Source organism: Miniopterus schreibersii (genome assembly GCF_964146895.1).
Source record: "Miniopterus schreibersii genome assembly, chromosome: 1".
Taxonomy (NCBI): domain Eukaryota; kingdom Metazoa; phylum Chordata; class Mammalia; order Chiroptera; family Miniopteridae; genus Miniopterus; species Miniopterus schreibersii.
In genome coordinates this window covers 90,227,058-90,239,730 of record NC_138101.1, presented here as the reverse complement: position 1 = coordinate 90,239,730, position 12,673 = coordinate 90,227,058, and positions in this window count along the sequence as shown.

Below are 12,673 nucleotides of genomic sequence, written 5' to 3'. Positions count from 1 at the left end.
ATTTCACAAGAGAGCACATTACCTTGAAATCTTCATGGTGGGATATAGGCCATGAATCATTAATGCCAGGTTTGCTGGAAAGTCTTTACAGTAAAATATACAAACAAACAAAAAGAGTGAGTTCATTTCTTTAAAAAAAAGCAACAAAAAATTTTAAGCGAAAAATCAGCTATCTATGTATCAAATGAAGATTCTTGATATAATTAACATGGGGCCCTGGTTTTAAAAAAGCTTTTAGTTATCTATTTCTGCTGCCACCTCTCCCAACCTATGAACTATTTAATGAAGACACACTCTGCTTGAGATTAATTTGTTTTTACCACTTAATGGCTAACATAAATTTGTTACCTGAGCTGGAACAAATCTGATGACTTAAACCAAGGTAGAAAGATACACTGTCCCTTCCCCATCATCTGTCCCTGGTTCAAAGACTAATCTACATCAGTAAAAAATGGCACTCTTGATTCTTGAGCATGGCAACCACTTATTAAGGAGAACCCATTCCTTCCTTTTACCCTAAAACTGTACAGGAAGTTCCCTGAAATGGTTAAAAGTTAAATGTCCAAATATAAATGAACAAATGTATGTGTTCTCAGCCTTCCCACTCCCAGATCACCCTTCTGCAGACTCAATGACAGTCTTCAACCTTTAAATCTTCAACCTATGAAGGCACAGACTCCTGATACAAGGCTGGGCTCCAATTACCAAGAATAGGAGCTCTCTATTTCCCTGCTCCTGGAAAACAAACTAAATGGAGTCTCAGGGATTCACTCATAACATAGGCGTGTTATCAACTATCCAACCCCATTACTGATTTGACAGCTAGTCCTGCCCCTGCCCAACCCTCCATGTACATGGGAAGCACATCAGCTCATTGGGAAAAGTGGTAGAGGTGAGAAGACACCTGCCTTGGGCCATACATGTATGTCGTTCAGCAATCTCCAGTCCCCTAAGACTCAGTGGGACCTAAGCCCCACTCTGTAAGTCAGAGTTCAGGTAGATAATACCACAGTCCTGTTTGTGATCAAAAGAATATTTCCAGTGGCTCAAAGTATTTTAATATCTTTCTGTAATTGTCCTAGTTCCTCCAATTAAACAAACAAAAGAGCAGCAACCTCATCAGGATTCTCCTGAGCCCCTTCTTTTAATGTGCCTTTTTAGACAACTCCCAACATCCTGGGGCTTCCTTCTTATAATTTATCATTAACTTGTCATAAACCCCCATATTCTCATCTCTTTTCTAAAACTGTCCCAACCCAGTGTTGTTCATCTTGAAACTTGGGATTCCCCTGCTAATTCCACTCTTAACCTCTATCCACTGTGTTCACTAGACCCATTCCCCATATTTCTATTATTAAAACACTCACCTACAGGATGATAAAGAAGGAAGATTATAACACTTAGAAACCTGAATTTACATTTCATTTCCACCACTTACTATGTTCCAAATAGTCACTTTAATCTCTTTGAGTTTCAAATTCTCCATGTGAACAACCACTTGACCAGGTTATGAAACACAGGTTGAAGTGCTAGAAGGTGTTCTCATTAATTAATTGCTAAAATTCCTTAAACTCCTGAAATTCTATGTGCCTTTGATTCTGTCTATAGAAAAATGGAGAACACCACTGCTGGCAGAAGTGGAAAAAAACAGCACAATGAAAGAAACACCAAAAATAGAGAAGTAAAAAAAATCAAGAGAAGTCATGGAAGAGGAAAAAAGGACTCTAGGAATACAAGAAAAAACTTAATACAACTAGGCAAAGGTGCTATCCTGAGGGGAAAACCAGACTCGGAAGTCAGTAAATAGAGCAGTCAATTAGAAACATCTTCTAAATAGATGTTGAATTTAATTAAGATAACATGGTCTACACATAGATATTTGTTACTTACAGATAAGGAATTCATTTCAAGAAGAAGAGATATCATTATACCTAGAAACACTTGCCTGATTAGGCCTTGCTTGGAGAAAACCTTTGGTTCTGTGGCCATAGCTAACTGTGAAGTGCCCTAAAGCCTTTAATGGGAAAACGAGGTACTAGTTACCACTGCACTTGCCAAGTATAGTAAGACAAATGCTTGGACTAACTGGGCCTTTTAGAAAAACACTAAATCAGAGTTAAAACACAATTAGATTTGACTTTCTGAGTTGATATAATTTGCATCCCTATCTCGATGCCATACAGGGACTTATCAGTGTATGTTGAAGGACCACAGAATAGATTTGGGAGCCAAGTAGGTTGACAGTCAAGTCATGGGTCAGTAGTTGGAGTCATGGGTCAATTAATCAACCTCCCTGAATCACAGTTGCCTAATTAATAAAAAGTAAGCTATAATAGCATAGCTACTTTGCAAAGCTATTGTGATGACTATGTAACACATGTTAATTACATAATATTGGGCCTACCCCACAGTAGAACACTCTAGAAATGCATTTCTTAGTTAACATAATTTTTAAAAATCCTACCTCCTTAAAGAGTCTTCTTCAGAGCTCTCATCCCCTATTAAAGAAATAGTAAAATACACTTTAAAGCAACAATAGAAAAATACAGGACTTTAAAAGTACTGGACTAATGCTTTGTTAGGAAGGATTCCTTTGGGACCACACCTGAAGACTATACTAGAGTGAGTATTAATGATATAATGGCTAGGCATTAATACATTAAGAACATTTACTTTCCCTTTTTAAATATATCAAATGCAAAGAGTGGGCTCCATCAAAATGTGATACCTACATATGAACTGCTATTTACAATGAACATAACCCTACCCAAACCCCATCAGGCTGACAGAAAACGGTATCGTTAGGAGAAGCAGTATCATAAACGAACAATATCAAACTTAAATAGCATGAGTTTTCTGGACTCCTGCCGAGAAGAGCAGTTAGAAGAGGGTGTACTTATTTTGTTGTAACACAATTCCCACTTCTCCAGCTCTTCAGTGAAGACTAGCTGGTTTAGGATGAAACGCTCTATCACAAGGAAATTTGGTCACTAGGCACTGCACTTGGCAGCACAGCAAAACAAAGGGAACAGACCCTTTCTCTTCCTATACCCAACTGCGAGATAAGTAAGAAAGACTTCGATTCCAGTAGTATACAGTATAACCCCTTGAGACTGTCTCCTTCCATTGCTAGAGTCTATCTGGACCCACCGCATAGAGCAGCGTGGTTCAAACAGTTAGTGCCCTGCAGTAGTGCATGAGGTCATTTTTCTCAACCCTCCCCATTAGTGGCAAATGCGTATAGAAATCATGCTTTTTTGGCTTGTGTGGCATATGTCATCAGATCCTATGCTGATGAACAAGAACAAACCACAAAGGACAAAGAACATCTTGGGTAACTACATTCAAGTACCTTAGGATTTTAATTTTTTAAACATTCAAAAAGATACCCACTATATGACTCCAACTATTCAACATTCAGGAAAAGGCAAAATTATGGAGACAGTAAAGAGAGCAGTGGGTTCCAGAGCTTATGGAGCAGAGAGGGATGAAGAAGCAGAGCACAGAGGACTTTTAAGGCAGTGGAACGATTCTCTATGATGCCTAATGGTCCACACATATCATCATACATTTGTCAAAACCCACTGAATGTACAACGCCACGAGTGAACCTTAACGTAAACTATGGACTTTGGTTGATAATGATGAGTCAGTGCAGGTACATCCGTTGTAATAAATGCACCTCTCTGGTGCAGGATGTCAAAACTGAGGGAAGTTGGTGTATGGGGATGTGGGGTTTATGGGAACTCTTGTACTTCCCACTCAATTTTGCTGTGAATCTAAAAATGTTTTAAAAAATAATGCTTACTAATTATTTTTTTAAAAATATCTGCTGAACCTGCTATTAACATAGAGCAACATATTAACACTATTTTCAAGACACAGGCAGCTTCAAAATTAAGATAAAGATCCAGTGAGGAAACAAGATAGCAGCATAGGTAACATCTGTACCCGCCGCCTCCCGCAACCACATCAAAATTACAACTAAAATACAGAACCACCATCACTCAGAACCTCCTGAAATCTGGCTGAACAGGAGCCCTACAAGGACGGAACTGAAGGAGCACCGAGACCAGCAGGAAGGGCAGAGAGGTGGGCAGATTGGGGCTGAATCACCGAGAGGTGATTACCTGGTGCCGCAGGATAAACCTGGGAGGGACATCTTGGCGGTGGAGGTTTCCCAGAGGTGCGAGGGGTCCCAGCCTCATATCAGGCCCCCAGCCCAGGTTCCAGGAATGGGAAGAGAAGTCCCTGCAACTTTGGGCTGTGAAACCAGCAGGCACTGTGGCCGAAGGATGCTGAGGCTGTGGGAGTCCCAGGCACCTCTTCTTAAAGGGCCTGCACATGAACTCACTCAGACACGCCCCCTCTGAGCCCCAGCTCTGGGCAGCAACTTGAAAGGATCTGGGACATTTGGGGAGGAACTAACTTGTCTGAAATCAGGGCGAGAAGTAGAGGGGCAGCTTTCTCCCAGGCAGAAGAGCTAGCAGAGGCCATTGCTCTTTTGTTAAGCCCTCCCTCCACAGAGCTGGCAGGAAGGCACCATATTTGAATATCCACCAACTGACTCCCACCTTTGGCCTCGCCCTGGTGATTGCAGGAGACCCGCCCCTCCCAACTTGCCAGCTCATCTGAGCCATTTCCAGTGGCTTTTCTATGCAAGTGGCCTCTCGAATCATTTGTTTAGGACTTTCCTAAAATCTCTCAAACTAGCAGCAGCATGCCCCATATGTCTTGTAAGTGGCCACAGGCCTGGCACTAGTGGCAGACTGCATAGCTTGGCCTCTCCTGGACACCTCCAAGCCCAGCACAAGTAGCGGCCAACTACGGTTTACTGTGTAGCTCATGCTGGGTGACCCTGGGCATGGCACTAGCAGAGGCTGACTTTGCACCTCTCAGGAGGCCCCAGAGACAGTGCACCTGGTGGTCAGACTTGACCACGCTGAATTACAACCCTACTACATCCACAAGTGACACACTCAAGGGGCACAATTGGTGCACACCAAAGCTCCACTGAAGAAAATCCTGCTCCATAGGGGTGTCTCCAGCACACTAGCTCTTTGGCTGTAGTTGCAGCTGGTCCTCCTAGCCAATTGGCCTGGGGGTCAATTCCTCCCAGTGATGCCAACAGCAACCAAGGCTCAACTACAACAAATCAGAACACACAGCCCACACAGGGGAGCACCTAGAAGGCCCAGCTCAGGTGACTGGAAAGGCTGAGCCACTGGACCCTACAGGACACCTACTACACAAAGCCACTCTACAAAATCCAGGAGACACAGCAGCTCTACCTAATACATAGTAACAAACACTTGGAAACAGCCAAAATGTGGAGGCAAAGAAACATGTCACAAAGGAAAGAACAAAAGAAATCTCCAGAAAAGGAACTAAATGAAAGAGAACCAAGCAAGTTAACAGATACAGAGTTCAGAATCTTGTTTTTAAGGATGCTCATGCATATTAGTAAAAGTATTACGAAAACAAGTGAGACCATCAATGACATAACAATTTGAAATGAAGGTTACGCGAACTGAAATGAAGAATAATTTACAGGGAATTAACAGTAGAGTAGAGGACACTGAGAATCAAATCAGCAATTTAGAACATGAGGAAACAAAGAGCACCCAACCAGATGAGAAAAAAGAAAAAGAACCCAGAAATATGAAGTTAGTGTAAGGAGCCTCTGGGACAACTTCAAGAGGCCCAACATTTGTATTATTGAGGTGCCAGAAGGGGAAGAAAGAGACTAAGAAATTGAAAACCTATTTGAAAAAATAATTACAGAAAACTTCCAGTACCTGGGGAAAGAAATAGACTTACAAGTCCAGTAAGCACAGAGGATCCCAAACAAGAGGAACCCAAAGAGGCCCACAGCAAGACACATCATAATTAAACTGCCAAAGGTTAAAGACAAAGAGAGAATCTTAAAAGCAGCAAGAGAAAAGCAGTTAGTTACCTACAAAGGAGCACCCATACAACTGTCAGTTGATTTCTCAACAGAAACTTTGCAGGCCAGAAGGGAGTGGCAAGAAATATTCAAAGTGATGAAAAACAAGGAACTACAACCAAGATTGCTCTCTCTAGCAAAGCTATCATTTAGAATTGAAGGTCAGCCTTCTGAATAGACACTTCTCCAAAGAGGACTTACAGATGGCCAAGAGACATATGAAAAAATGCTCAAAGTCACTAATCATCAGAGAGATGCAAATTAAAACCACAATGAGATATCACTTCACACCTGTCAGAATGGATACCATCAATAAGTCAACAAATGACAAGTGCTGGCAAGGGTGTGGAGAAAGGGAACCCAAGTGCACTGCTGGTAGGAATGCAGACTGGTGCAGCCACTTGGAAAACAGTATAGAGTTTCCTCAAAAGATTAAATATGGGATTGCCTTTTGACCCAGCAATCCTACTTCTGGGTATATATCCTAGAAATACCAATCAGGAAGAATATATGTATTTCTAAGATTTCAACTGTTACAACTCCTGAAAACCTCTCCAATCTATTCCTTCTTCCCCATTCGTCTCTCCTACCATGGTGCTACATTTGCCTCCCCTGCCTTGGGTCTCTGCCCTTCTCAAGTTCTCCTGCCCACTAATCTGTAGAATCTCTGATTTAAGAGCTCTCCTACTTTCTCAACACAGTTAGTTGCCTTCTCAGCCTTCTCTTCAGTTCATAGAAAGTCCCTATCTTTCCTCCTATTGCAGATGGCTGACAAAAAATAAAAAGAAAAAAAAAGAATTGAAGGTCAGATAAAGAGCTTCACAGATAAGAAAAAACTAAAGAAGTTCATCACCACCAGACCAGAACTACAGGAAATGTTGAAGGGTCTTCTTTAAGAAAAAGCTAATGAACAAAAGAATCTGACAAACTAAATAGATCCAGAGACATTGATGCATGCAAAAGATGATCATATTTCAGAGGAAAGAGGGAAGGGGGATGGAGCGTGGGAAGAGATTAACCAAAGAAGTTATATGTATATATGCATAACCCATGGACACAGTCAATAACGGGGTAAAGTCCTGGGGAGGGGGTGGGAGCGAGGTGGAGGGGATCAATTTGGGTGGGAAATGGGACACCTGTAATACTTTCAACAATAAAGACAAATTAAAATAAATAAATATATAAAAGAAAGATCCAAGTATCAGAATATGGATATTATCTCCTCAATTGAATGAAGCAGATGAAAAGATATGAACAAGCAAATGACTTGAATTGTATACTAGGTAAGGTAAGATAAACACTGATAAATATGACTGACTATCTTCTTTATAATTATAAACAGGGAATAAGTGCAATATAAATCAAAACTAAAACATCCTTATAATTACAAGACAATTTTTATTCTAATTTTGAATCAGAAATCATCATGCTGATTTTATCTAAAAATGATCTTGAAACATTATTCGAATAAAAAGATTATAAATGTCTAATATTGCCCAAGTCATTTACATACAAATAACTGTTAAATACTCACCAAGAGTAACAAAAGTGACTGGCATTGCTAATAATTATGCATGATGCAACTGAAACCACCACAATGTTATATAATCATATTACATGCTTTTAAAATGAAATTTTAAGTCAGTCCCAAAATACAGTCAGGGCTATAACGGCTGTGCAGAAAAATATTACACAGCAAGCCTAAAACAGCGATCCGTAGTAAGTCTTACTCAAATGGCTAACCCCCGGTTGGTGCCAGATAAGATGAATCAGGGGAGGGTTTACACAATTTCTTAACAGGTTAGGAGGGGTTCACTGTGACTAAACACTTTGTACAACCAATGGGATTCATTCTGAACACTTGCTTTCCAACAGGCAATCTAGTATTTTGGCACACACTATGGGCAAGATACTGCTGTGACTAGGGTGACATAAAACCCTTGGCACTGAGTTTAAAGAGACTCTGGAATTGGTAACTGACATTTCACAAGTTTTGTGAGAATTTAACAGTGCAATATTTGAGCACATCCTGGGAACTCCACAGGGAGAGAGCTCTTCCAAGCTTGTGCCTGGTGTCCTCCACACTTTGTCACACACACATTTTCTCCTTCCTGATTGTCCTATGATCCTTCCACTCTAGTAAATTATAGGTAGGAGTAAAACTACATGTTGAGTCCTATGAATTTTTCTAGTGAGTAAGCCCACCTAGGTGTGGGTTCAGGAATCCCTAATAGAATGGCATTATGTGGGGTTTTTATGCTGCGGGATGGTATGTTCCACATGATTAGAGGCAGAGGGTGATTTCAAGCATACCTCTCTTGGAACGGGGTCTTCTTACTGCTTCTTCTGTAGATTGCAGTAGATCTATTTAAATAAGGGAACAAAAAGATAAATGAAAGGATGATATCAGAAATAATTTAAACAAAGAAACCAAAATTTACTCAAAATAGAAAATGCTGAATCCTGATGATAGAGAGCCTGCTCTACTGTATGCAGGTGCCTATAAATAAAATGAAACATCACACTGGAAATATTCTCTAAGGACACTTTAATTCCTTTTTACAATAGTTCTGAATGAATCAAGCAACTAGGGTAGCCAAAGAAAAACAATAATTCTCTAAAGATAGTACAATAGTGTTCTAGTAATTACAGAGTTCTATTTCTTTGTTTCTAAACTTTTTCTCAATATCTTTTGACACAAAAAAACATGGCTCTCCTATGAAAGGCAGTTGTTGAAAGGAGAAGGTAAAAAGTCAAAGAAACTATTAAAAATGTAGGGTGAATTACCCATGGATATCGCAACAAACTCAACATGTATGTGGAAAAACTGGTCTTTCCTGTTGAGTTGGTGCTCTTCCCTGTTCATCTAATAAAGTCCTATTCTCCACCTCCAGTTCACATGCCATTGTGCACACTGGAGACCTATGAATGAACCATTTTAGATTTCATTCTCCATGATAACATTTACATTTAATTATCATGAAATCATATGAACTAGACCTCTTTCCTTTCTCTTCTTTATTTTGCTACAGTCAATGGCCTTAGTCTACCAAGGGCTCTTAACGATGGCTGTCCAAGTGGTGAAAATAACAGCAAATATTATTTTCTTTCATAAATTAAGATTCTTTAAGAAGAACAAAAGCAATCTCATTGGGATCCTTGCCCACTGTTTAAGTGGTGTCATTTTTATCCTTAACTATTGGTTTCTGATTGCAGGAAAGTATTGTTCAGTTCCTAGGTTTAGTGACTTTTTACTCAGACAAATCAATATGCAATAACAAGTATTCATGTATTTAGTGTAAACCATTTGCTATAAAAACTAAACAAAAGATCCTTTCTTAACAAGTTAATTTTGTTATAATGTGATTATAGAGGAAGCGTGCAACCTCTTAACTTAAAATCCTTTTAATTTTTTACGTAAACATATCATACAGGACATTACAAGTCCTGACTAAATAAGTGAACTTCTTCTCCAACAACATTGTTCCAGATTTTAAATCACATACAGTTAACTGTTTAAATAATAATGAATACTAGTCTATTAAGGAAGATAATAAGAAACACTATAGGAGCCCATCCAGCGTGATCCAGGAGTTTGTACAACCAATGGGATTCCCTCTGAAAACTTGCTGTCCGTCTGTCCTTCTAGAATTTTGGCATGCACTATGGGGAACATGCCAATGTGATTAGGGAGCCATAAAGCCCTTGGCACTGAGTCTAAAGGGGCTCCGGGATGGTAGATGGCATTTCACATGTCTTCTAAGAATTTGACAGTGGAATACTTGAGCACATCTTGGGAACTCCACAGGGAGAGAGCTCTTCCAAGCTTGTGCCTGGTGTCCTCCACACTTTGTCACACACACATTTTCTCCTTCCTGATTGTCCTATGATCCTTCCACTCTAGTTAATCATAGGTAGGAGTAAAACTACATGTTGAGGCCTATTAATTTGTATAGTGAGTAAGCCCAGCTAGGTGTGGGTTCAGGAACCACTAACAGAATGGCATTATGTGGGGTTTTTATGCTGCGGGATGGTATGTTCCACATGATTAGAGGCAGAGGGTGATTTCAAGCATACCTCTCTTGGAATGGGGTCTTCTTACTGCTTCTTCTGTAGATTTCAGTAGATCTATTTGAAAAAGGAAAAAGAGATAAATGAAAGGATGATGTCGGAAAACAATGTGAAACAAAGAAAGGGCAATTTACTCAAAATAGAAAATGCTGAATCCTGATGATAGAGAGCCTGCTCTACTGTATGCAGGTGCCTATAAATGAAATGAAACATCACACTGGTAATTTTCTCTAAGGACACTTTAATTCCTTTTTAACATAGTTTTGAATGAATCAAGCAACTAAGGTAGCGAAAGAAAAACAATAATTCTCTAAAAATAGTATAATAGTGTTCTGGTGATTACAGAGTTCTATTTCTTTGTTTCTAAACTTTTTCTTAATATCTTATGACACCAAAAAAAAACACAGCTGTCCTATGAAAGGCAGTTGTTGAAAGGACAAGGTACAAAGTCAAAGAAACTGTATCCAAAATATAGGGTGAGTTACCCATGGATATCCCAACAACCTCAACATGTATGTGGAAAAACTGGTCTTTCCTGTTGAGTTGTTGCTCTTCCCTGCTCATCTAATAAAGTCCTATTCTCCACCTCCAGTTCAGACGCCATTGTGCACACTGGAGACCTATGAATGAGCCATCTTAGATTTCTCTCTCCATGATAACATTTACATTTAATTATCATGAAATCATATGAACTAGACCTCTTTCCTTTCTCTTCTTTATTTTGCTACAGTCAATGGCCTTAGTCTACCAAGGGCTTTTAAAGATGGCTTTTACAGTGAGGAAAATAACAGCAAATATTATTTTCCTTCATACATTAAGATTCTTTAAGAAGAACAAAAGCAATCTCATTGGGATTCTTGCCCACTGTTTAAGTGGTGTCATTTTTATCCTTAACCACTGGTTTCTGATTGCAGGCAAGTATTGTTCAGTTCCTAGTTTTAGTGACTTTTTACTGAGACAAATCAATATGCAATAACAAGTATTCATGTACTCAGTGTAAACCATTTGTTATAAAAACTAAACAAAAGATCCCTTCTTAACAAGTTAATTTTGTCATAATGTGATTATAGAGAAAACATTCAACCTCTTAAAATTCATTTACTTTTTTACATAAACATAGCATGTGGGACATTAGAAGTCATGACTAAATAAGTGAACTTCTTCCCCAACAACATTGCTCCTGATTTTAAATCACCTACAATGAACTGTTTAAAAATAATGAATTCTAGTCTATTAAGGAAGAAAATAAGAAACACTATAGGAGCCTGTACAACGTGATCCTGGGGTTTGTACAACCACTGGGATTCATTCTGAACACTTCCTTTCTATTTGGCAGTCTAGAATTTTGGCACACACTATGGGGAAGATGCCAATGTGACTAGGGTGCCATAAAGCCCTTGGCACTGAGTCTAAAGGGGCTCCGGGATGGTAGATGGCATTTCACATGTCTTCTAAGAATTTGACTGTGGAATACTTGAGCACATCTTGGGAACTCCACAGGGAGAGAGCTCTTCCAAGCTTGTGCCCGGTGTCCTCCACACTTTGTCCCACACACATTTTCTCTTTCCTGATGGTCTATGATCCTTCCACTCTAGTAAATTACAGGTAGGAGTAAAACTACATGTTGAGTCCTATGAATTTTTCTAGTGAGTAAGCCCAGCTAGGTGTGGGTTCAGGAACCTCTAACAGAATGGCATTATGTGGGGGTTTTATGCTGCGGGATGGTATGTTCCACATGATTAGAGGCAGAGGGTGATTTCAAGCATACCTCTCTTGGAACAGGGTCTTCTTACTGCTTCTTCTGTAGATTGCAGTAGATATATTTGAATAAAGGAACAAAAAGATAAATGAAATGATGATGTCATAACACATTGTGAAACAAAAAAACAAGGCAATTTACTCAAAATAGAAAATGCAGAATCCTAATGTTAGAGAGCCTGCTCTAGTGTATGCAAGTGCCTATATGGAACTGACACATGACACTGGCAATTTTCTCGAACTCAGCAGGGTTTCTTTCCTTTTACAATAGATATGAATCAGCCAAGTAACATGGGCAATAAGATGAAAACAGTAATTCTGAAACATAATGAAATAGGTTTCTAGTGATTACAGAGTTCTATTTGTTTGTTTCTAATCTCTTTCTTAATATCTTATGACACTATAAACATGGCTCTCCTATGAAAGGCAGTTGTTCACAGGAAAAGGTAAAAAGTGCAAGAAACTTTATTCAAAATGTAGGCTGAGTTACTCATGGATATTCCAACAAACTTAACATGTATGGGAAAAAACTGGTCCTTCCTGTTGAACTGTTGCTCTTCCCTACTCATGTGATAAAGTCCTATTCTCCACGTCCAATTCACAGTCCAGTTCACAAGCTGGAAACTTATGAATGAACCATCTTAGATTTCTCTCTCTCTACTAACTTTTTACCCTTAATCGTCATGAAAACCTGGGAACTAGACATCTTTTCCTTCTCTGATTTATTCTGCTACAGTCAACTGCCCAATTCAAACAATTGGCTTTCAAAAGGGCAAAAATGCACCATTGTTAATCCTTCATAAATTAATATTTTTTAAGCAGAACAAACGAGAAAGACATTCGCTTAGAAAAACACAATCACTTAAATGGAATAGATTGACCTTCCTGACTTGATTTT